Genomic DNA, 9,240 nt, shown 5'->3' with positions numbered 1-9,240 from the left:
ATGTCCTTTACTTAGTTAGATTGATCAATCTTTAACATATTGCCACATTACATTTGCTTTATCATTTCTCCCCTTTCTATATGTGTATGGGTGTAAAATTTGTTTTTCTGAATCATTTGGGAATAGGTTACAATATTTTGCCCTTTTATCCCTTAATACTTCAAGTGTATTTTGTAAGAACAAGGATTTTCTCTTATATAACTACAGTATAATTATTAACTTTCAGAAATTTACCATTGATAGAATATTTTTATTTAACCTAAAATCCATATTCCGATTTCCTCAATTCTCCCAGTAATGCTCTTTCTAGCACTTATCCCCTCAGCTGTCGGCTCCAGTCCAGGATCATGGATTACATTAATCTGTCATGATCTTTAATATCCTGTACCTGGAACAGCTCCTCAATCTTTCTGTCTTGTATGACATTGGTATTTTTCAAGAACGTGGAGCAGTTATTGTATAGAATGTTTTTCAATTTTGGCTTGAACATTTCAGTTCTGGTTTGTTTGATGTTTTGTTATTATTGAAGTGACATATTTCTGTTTTAGGATATTACAGGAGTAATGCTGTGTCTTTCTCATGGTATTACATCCAGTTGCATACCTTGTCTTTCTGCCTGTCATTAGTGATATTAATTTTGATTATTTGGTCAAGGTACTGTCTAGTTCCTTCATTGGATAGTTGCTAGTTTTCCTCTTGCCTTTGTTTTTTGTTGTTGTTTTTGTTTTTTCCCTTAACTTTTTCTCCCTGTGGCCGGGCACGGTGGCTCATGCCTGTAATCCCAGCACTTTGAGAGGCTGAGGCTGGCGGATCACGAGGTCAGGAGATCGAGACCACTCTGGCTAACATGGTGAAACCCTGTCTCTACTAAATATATAAAAAATTAGCCAGGTGTGGTGGTGGGTGCCTATAGTCCCAGCTACTTGGAAGGCTGAGGCAGGAGGAGAATTGCTTGAACCAGGGAAGCAGAGGTTGTAGTGAGCTGAGATCTCGCCACTGTACTCCAGCCTGGATGACAGAGCGAGACTCCATCTAAAAATAAATAAATAAATAAATAAATCTTTTTCTCCCTGTGATTTCCTGAAACTTCTTGCATCTAAAAAGCAATCTGTGGGGAGACATTTTGTGACCATATAATTAACCTGCTCCTCAGAAAACATAAAATACAAGCCTTGGGTTCTCTTAGAGTAGAGAAAGGGATCAGTGATTCAGGACAATTTCTCTTAAAGCTTCTACAGAGAGGGTATACCATCAGAGAGAAAATGTACTGGGGAGACGCACTTTACACTGTTTCAACCAGCAAGGAATATTTCTGTCTCAGCTTTCACTTTGAGTGGAGGGCAAAGAAAAAAAATCACATGAGAACTTGTAGCTGCTGACCAGCTGCTCCCACATGGGTTTAGAAACTGGTTTTACACTATTTATGTGACCTCCAATAGCTGCAAGTTGGAAATCTTGATTTAAAGTGGACCTGAGTTTTTACCGTCTCTGAGTACTTGACAAAAGCAAGTTTAAGTCTTCCCTAACTCAAAGTCCCCACAGATCACTGCAGCCAATATGAACAATATGAACCAAAAGACACACACACACACACACACACACACACACACACACACTCACACACACACAGCCCCTGAAACAAAATATAATGAACAAGAGTCAGTAGAAACAATAATAACCTCTCATAATTTCAGATATTGGAAATATTGAATATAGACTGTAAGTTAATTTAGTACCTTTGGGGAAGCAAAGGAAGGAAATGAAAATATGAGTAAAGAAAGAGATACCATCAAAAACAACCAGGTAATTTATTTTTAAAAAATCAAATATAATGTTCAGAAGTGAAAAGCATCAACATTTAGATAAAAAAAAAATTATGGACTGGTTAAGTATTAGAATAGAAACAGCAGAAATGAGAATTAGTGAAGTAGAAGGTAAGTCTGAAGAAATAACACAGGCTGAAGCTTATAGAAACAAAGGGACGTAAAACATGAGAGGTTCAGAGATTCCGTGAGAAGATCCAACTTATGTCTAATTGGAGTTCCAGAAGAAGCTTCTGCAGATAGTGGCAAAGAGATAACATTGAAATAGATGATGAGTGAGAATCTTCATAATTGATGAACAACAGGCCTTTGTCTGTCATTTGTGGAGGCTAGCACAATAGTTTAAATGGAGGCCCACAGTCCATGTCTAAATATTTAAAAGTTACAAATGTGACAGACTGTGAAATAAAATATGGCTATACTTCTACCTTGACAAATATGTCTCTGTGATAATCTAGAAGATGAGGTTTACATTTAGAGTTCTTGAACTCCACAGAGCTCTGTGCTGGCACATAGCAGCACAGAGTGAGCCAGACCTTCGCCTGTGGCCCAGCCCTTTTGTCTTTTTTCCCCCAGCTTTCTCCATGCTGTGAGGGGCCTCATGCACACATGTGAAGATACTTCAGCCTGCATGTCTAAGCTCTGTTCACGCTCCTCACAAGCATGCTTCTAAGTGGCAACTGTGGCCTATGCTCACATGCTGGTGCATTCTGCTTTCTTTTTTATTTATCTATTTTTTTAGAGACAGGGTTTTATTCTGTTGCCAAGGCTGGAGTACAGTGGCCTGATCATAGCTCATTATAGCCTTGAACTTCTGGACTCATGCAATTCTCCTGAGTAGCCGGGACTGCTAATTATCATGCCAAGCTATTTTTATTTTTATTTTTATTTTTATTATTATTTTTTTTTGAGACGGAGTTTCGCTCTTGTTACCCAGGCTAGAATGCAATGGCGCGATCTCGGCTCACCGCAACCTCTGCCTCCTGGGTTCAGGCAATTCTCCTGCCTCAACCTCCTGAGTAGCTAGGATTACAGGCACGTGCCACCATGCCCAGCTAATTTTTTGTATTTTTAGTAGAGACGGGGTTTCACCATGTTGACCAGGATGGTCTTGATCTCTTGACCTCGTGATCCACCCGCCTCGGCCTCCCAAAGTGCTGGGATTACAGGATTGAGCCACCGCGCCCGGCCTATTTTTATTTTTTGTAGCTTTCAAACCCAGCCTGGTCTCACTGTGTTGCCCAGGCTGGGTTTGAACACCTGGCCTCAAGCAGTCTTTCTGCCTCACCTCCAAAGTGCTAGAATTACAGGCATGTGCCACTGTGCCTACCCAGCATTCTACTTTCATAATAGACCCATGGAAAAGCCCCATGCAAAACCCTGAATGTGGCATAGATTCAATTAAGTAGGGAATTCCTGGATCCTGGATACCTAGAATATGATGATCAGACTCAGGGTGGGTGCATCTCCTTGGATCTTCAGACCCCTTGCCCTATGGGGAGAGGTGGAATCTTTTAAATTATAGAATCTAGGGTAGGGGCCTTGCTTGGAGTAGGTTCTAAGAGTGGTAATGAGAGACAAAAATTATCTAGTTCAGGAAGCCCATCAAATTCCAAAGCAGCAAAGAAAGAAAGGAAAGAAATTCATGTCTAAGCATATCAGTAAACCTGTGAAACTATAGAACATCAAAACCAGAAAAGATTCTTAAAAATATCAAGAGAGAAAAGACAGATCACTTACAAGGAACCACAGTTAGTCAATTAGTATGCCAACTGGCTTTTCTATACCAAGAGTGGAACTCCTGAAGCAGTGTTTTCAAAGTAGGCAGTGAAAATAACTGTTAATCTAGAATTGTGTAGCCATAAAACAATCTTTAAAGAATAAGAATGAGCTTTGCGCAGTGGCAGTATCGTAGCCAATGAGGTTTATCCGAGGTGCAATTATTGCCAATTGAAAACTTTTCCCAATACCCTGCCGTGACGACTTGCAATACAGTCGGCACTGGCAATTTTTGACAGTCTCTACGGAGACTGATTAAAAAAAAAATAATAAGAATGAAGTGAAATAAAGACATTAGATAAATGAAAACAAAAAGAATTTACCACTGAGAATTCATCACTGTGATGGTTAATATTACGTGTCAACTTGATCGGGTTGAAGGATTGTTTCTGGGTGTGTCTGTGAGGGTGTTGCCAGAGGAGATTGACATTTGAGTTGGTGGACTAGGAGAGGAAGACCCACCCTCAGTGTGGGTGGGCACCATCCAACTGGTTGCCAGTGCAGCTAGAATAAAGCAGGCAGAAGAAGGTGGGATAAGCTTGCTTGCTTGCTGAGTCTCCTGGCTTCCTTCCTTCTCCCATGTTGGATGCTTCCTCCCACTCCTCCTGCCCTTCAACATAAGACTCCAGGTTCTAAGGCTTTTGGACTCAGGCTTGTACCAGTGGCTTGCCAGGGGTTCTTGGGCCTTTGGCCACAGACTAATGGCTGCACTATTGGCTTCTCTGGATTTTAGACTTTCTGACTTGGACTGAGCTACTACCAGCTTCTCTCTTCCCTGGCTTGCAGACCGCCTATATTGGGACTTTGCCTTGTAATCATGTGAGCCAGTTCTCCCAAATAAACTCCCTTTCATGTATACATATATCCTATTTGTTCTGTCCCTTTGCTGAACCCTAATACCATCACTAAAGAACACCCTTAAGAAGGGAAATGACACCAAGAAGGAAGGTTTAAAATTTAAGAAGCCATTAAATTGATCCAGAGGGATGCATTTACTTGCTTGAAGATCACACTTGCTTCAAAACCAAGCCTAGACTTAAACCCAGATAGGATGCAAGAAAGAAATCAAGTTAACAGGGCCAGGCGCGGTGGCTCACGCCTGTAATCCCAGCCCTTTGGGAGGCCGAGGCAGGTAGATCACGAGGTCAGGAGACCAAGACCAGCCTGGCCAACATGGTAAAACCCTGTCTGTGTTAAATACAAAAATTAGCCAAGCATGTTGGCGCGCGCCTGTAGTCCCAGCTACTCAGGAGGCTGAGGCAGGAAAATCGCTTGAACCCAGGAGGCAAAGGTTGCAGTAAGCCGAGATTGCACTACTGCACTCCAGCCTGGCGACAGAGCAAGACTCCATCTCAAAAAAGAAAAAGGAAGAAATCAAGTGAACAACAGAATTGTGTTTTCACCCAGGAAGTAGACACCGGGTCCCCTTGGGCTCACTTTGGGAGAAGGCTTACATTTTTGCCAGGACATACCAGGACTCCTTACAGGTTGAGTCTTACAGCCTCCAGGACTTTACTCTAAGCTTCCCATTGCTAATATGTCATTTTTCCTTTCTCATGCCACTGAGTTGTTTGCTCAACTGGAGGATTTTACTTTCTGCCCTTCAGGTGGTCACATGGTAGCTCCCATGATAACATAAGTAAGTCTCGGCAGTGTTGACAGGGACAGGATGACTTTAAGTTCATTCCTCCTCTTCTTCATGCTTTTTTTTTTCCCTTCCTGTTCTGCCCCTAGTGGTCCTATGAGTCCTTCAGTTCTTCCCATTTCTCCATGACACACCAGGAGCCATGTCAGATGTGATTTCTGACCTGGGACCCTGAATGGCACACGGAGAGGAAGTACTGAATTGGGGTAACGCATAAGAGGGCTTAAGATGCGTGAAAAATGTTGAGTAGGGTATTTCAAGAGATAGTTGAAATAATATAGTACATTTTGTTTATGTCACTGTACTTGGCAAATTTGATCATATGACATCCCATTTGATGTCTTTGAGATGACAGATCGTGTCCCTACTGTAGTGCTAAGATTCTCAGAAAGGTTAAGTGGCTTGCCAGTGATCACTAAGTTAGAAAGTGGCAGAGCCCCAGAACTACCCTTGCAGCCGCTTTCTAGTTTCTAATCAGATGCTTTTTCCCTAACACCATCACTAACACCATCTTGTCTCTATGAAGCGATGGCTTCCAAAATGCTACTAAAGGATAATACTTTTTAGTTTTGAGATGGAGTTTCGCTCTTGTCACCCAGGCTGGAGTGCTATGGTGTGATCTTGGCTCACTGCAACCTTTGGCTCCGAGATTCCAGTGATTCTCCTGCCTCAGCCTCCCGAGTAGCTGGGATTACAGGCACCTACCACCATGCCCAGCTAATTTTTGTATTTTTAGTGGAGACAGGGTTTCATCATGTTGGCCAGACTGGTCATGAACTCCCGACCTTAGGTGATACGCCTTCCTCAGCCCCGCAAAGTGCTAGGATTATAGTCATGAGCCACCGTGCCTGGCCAAGGGTAATACTTTTCAATCAGCCAATAAGATTCATATGGAATTTGCTTGTTTTTAGTATTCCTGCCAGTATTGATGGATTTCTTTAAAAGTTTTTTCCATAAATCTATTTGCCCCCACCTCCTCAACTCCTCCAGCATCTGCCCCCTTTCTTCCTTATACATATTGTGAAGTCTAACCTGCGCCTCAATCATCATGAGTTTTAAATTGGTGGTATCCATACTAACCAGGATTTCCTGTAATTGGAACATTCTTCACACTTTTGGTATTTGCTGATTCTGTCCTCTCCATGCATTTTAGAAATTTCAAACTATTTCTTCTGAGAAATAACTAGAGTTGGTGCAAGCTGTGTTGCACATTTTGACTACAATTTTAGTACTGAGTGTTGCTTGCTTTTTAACAGAGGCTGGTAAACCAAGTTATTGAGTGCAGTTTCAAACCTAAGCCACCACTGTCCCATAGATCAGGGGCCCCCAGCCCCCAGGCCACAGACCGATCTGTGGCCTGTTAGGAACCAAGCCATATAGCGGGAGGTGAGCAGCACATGAGCAAGTGAAGCTGCGTCTGTGTTTACACCCGCTCCCCATCTGGCTTATTACTGCCTGAGCTCCACCTCCTGTCAGATTTTCACAGGAGCATGAAACCTATTGTGAACAGTGTGTGCAAGGGATCCAGGTTGTGTGCTCCTTATTGGATGAGAATCTAATGCCCGATGCTCTGTCATTGTCTCTTATCACTCCCAGATGGGACTGTCTAGTTGTAGGAAAACAAGCCCAGGACTCCCATTGATTCTACATTATGGTGAGTTGTATAGTTATTATATATTACAATATAAGTAATAATAATAGAAATAAAGTGCACAATAAATGTAATCCACTTGAATCATCCCAGAACCATCCCCCCACCCCCCACCCCCGGTCTGTGGAAAAATTGTCTTCCACAAAAGCAGTTCCTGGTGCCAAAAATGTTGGGGACTGTTGCCATTGAATCATGACACATTGCTATCTTGTTGAGTTAGACATTGCAAGCTGCAACTTTGTAACTGCCTGTAGGTCATTATTTATTTATTTATTTATTTACCTGTGAGCCCACATCCATAAAGTTAGCAGAATATGTCATAGTCAAGAGACTTTGGTTTATGAACCAGCTGATTAATTTGCTCACAAACTTTGGAATAATCTTTTTTTAAAAGCCAAGTTTAAGACACCTTAGACCATAGAAATATGTGTATTTCCTGGCCTGTTCGATCATTTGAAGGCCAGATTTTATCAAAACAAATGAATCACTGTTTTTCCTTCCTTCATCATTCCTTAATTGGTTTCCAAAATAAAATGATTAGTGGCTGCGTTTCTCAACTGCATTGTTTTGATTACAGTCTTACTAGCTGTATTGGGTGGTACATTGGGAAATGCTTTCATAACTGGCGATCACTGTTGACTGGGTTACATGACTTCATAGAGGCCCAGATTCGTTACTCCAAGAAAGTCTTTGGAGGAGCAAGCTCTTTCTTATGCTTTTGTTACTAAGGGAAAAATATTTTAAATAATGGAATCTTAGTTACAATGTAGGTTTTACTTTTCTTGAGATTTGTGTTCGTTTTTAGATATGACAAAGGTGTGCATTTTAGAGTTCCTCTTCCCCCAGGAACAGGGGATTCACTTGGCTTTCAAATGGAGAATATGCTGATTATTTCTGACTGCAGGTTTCTTTTCTCTGGTACCCTCAAAAGTGTGTCGTAAATACCAGGTTAACCTCCCTTTTGCTGTGCATGAGTCCCTTCCCGTTTCTTCAGCACTGCTTGGTGTGAGTGGCATGGAGGCATAAAGCTGGCTGGCCTAGTTAGTGTGACCTAAGTGGTTTCTTGTGAGCATCCACTTGCTCTACAGCTGGGCCTTTTTTCCATTGGTGAACTGCTCCTTGCCTTGCGGTCCTGTAGCTAGTTTGCTACTGAGTATTTCCTTTATAAAACAGGAAGGAATCATTACCCTGATATTATGAAGTGGGTGGTTTTAGAATTCCACTTCAGATGGCACTGACCTTTCCTTAATACAGCTGGTTTCACTTAATACATTTTGTTTAAACAAAGCGTGTTCCTGGAAGTGGTTTCAGAATAGTCTGTTCCCCTTGTAGCTGTTCCTTTGCTCTTAGTTTTAAAAGTGTTTTGCTGGCAGTATCATACGTGCTTGCACAACAGATTAGAAACTTCTGTTTGAAGTCATCACACTTATAAATTACGCTCTGTCCAGATATGATATATTGATGACTATGTTCAGTAGCTTAAAGATTTTTTTTTTTTTAAGAGATGGGGTTTCACCATCTTGGCCAGGCTAGTCTTGAACTCCTGACCTCATGATCCACCCATCTCGGGCTCCCAAAGTACTGGGATTACAGGTGTGAACCACTGTGCCCGGCCTAGTTGCTTAAAGATTTAAGTGATAACTTTATTTTGCAAAACTGACCAAATTATTTTGTTGCTTAGGTAACTCCCCTTTAAGGAGCTCTGATGTCCAGCAATCTCAATGACAAAACAAATAAAATAGAGAATGAGTGTTTTTCACTTTGTAAACATGAACAATTCTTAACAAAAAAGCCAGAGCTGGACTAATTAAACAATCAATATGTTTTAAAGTGGAATATATACCTGAATTGAACCTTAGAAAGACTGAAAAAAAGATAAATAAAGTGGGACAGACATATCTTTTTAGGTGTGATACCAAAATATTTAAATTTTAAGAAAGACTGGATAGAAATACAAAATAAGATATTAGTAGTCCTGCTCTGACTTTTCTAAAACAGGTTTATATTACTTTATTTTAAAATGTTTATGAGAGTACCTTTTAAAAATAGGGATTTATAGGCTGGGCATAGTGGCTCATGCCTATAATCCTAGCACTTTGGGAGTCCAAGGCTGTTGGATCACCTGAGGTCAGAAGTTTGAAACCAGCCTGACTAATGTTGTGAAACCCCATCTCTACTAAAAATACAAAATCCGCCAGGCATGGTGGCACATGCCTGTAATCCCAGCTACTGGGGAGGCCGAGGTTGGGGAATTGCTTGAACCTGGGAGGCAGATGTTGCAGTGAGCCGAGACCGTGCCATTGCACTCCAGCCTGGGTGACAGAGTGAGACTCTATCTCCAA

The 9,240-nt window shown here is 41.4% G+C and overlaps 1 protein-coding gene, 1 non-coding gene and 1 pseudogene across 2 annotated transcripts in view; all 3 read left to right on the top strand.

Moving 5' to 3' along the window:
- ABL1 (ABL proto-oncogene 1, non-receptor tyrosine kinase) overlaps positions 1–9,240 on the top strand; it is a 161,061-nt gene that overhangs the window by 68,160 nt on the left and 83,661 nt on the right. The gene's annotated exons all lie outside the window — the stretch shown is intronic.
- LOC119467026 lies at positions 3,713–3,853 on the top strand. The gene has a single exon (XR_005195546.1). It is a non-coding gene; the product is annotated as a U4 spliceosomal RNA (small nuclear RNA).
- The window catches only part of LOC108282995, a 10,751-nt pseudogene continuing 6,933 nt past the window's right edge, over positions 5,423–9,240 (top strand).

This window comes from Cebus imitator, unplaced genomic scaffold, assembly GCF_001604975.1.
Source record: "Cebus imitator isolate Cc_AM_T3 unplaced genomic scaffold, Cebus_imitator-1.0 Scaffold254, whole genome shotgun sequence".
Taxonomy (NCBI): Eukaryota; Metazoa; Chordata; class Mammalia; order Primates; family Cebidae; genus Cebus; species Cebus imitator.
This window is presented reverse-complemented; position numbering and strand designations above follow the sequence as displayed.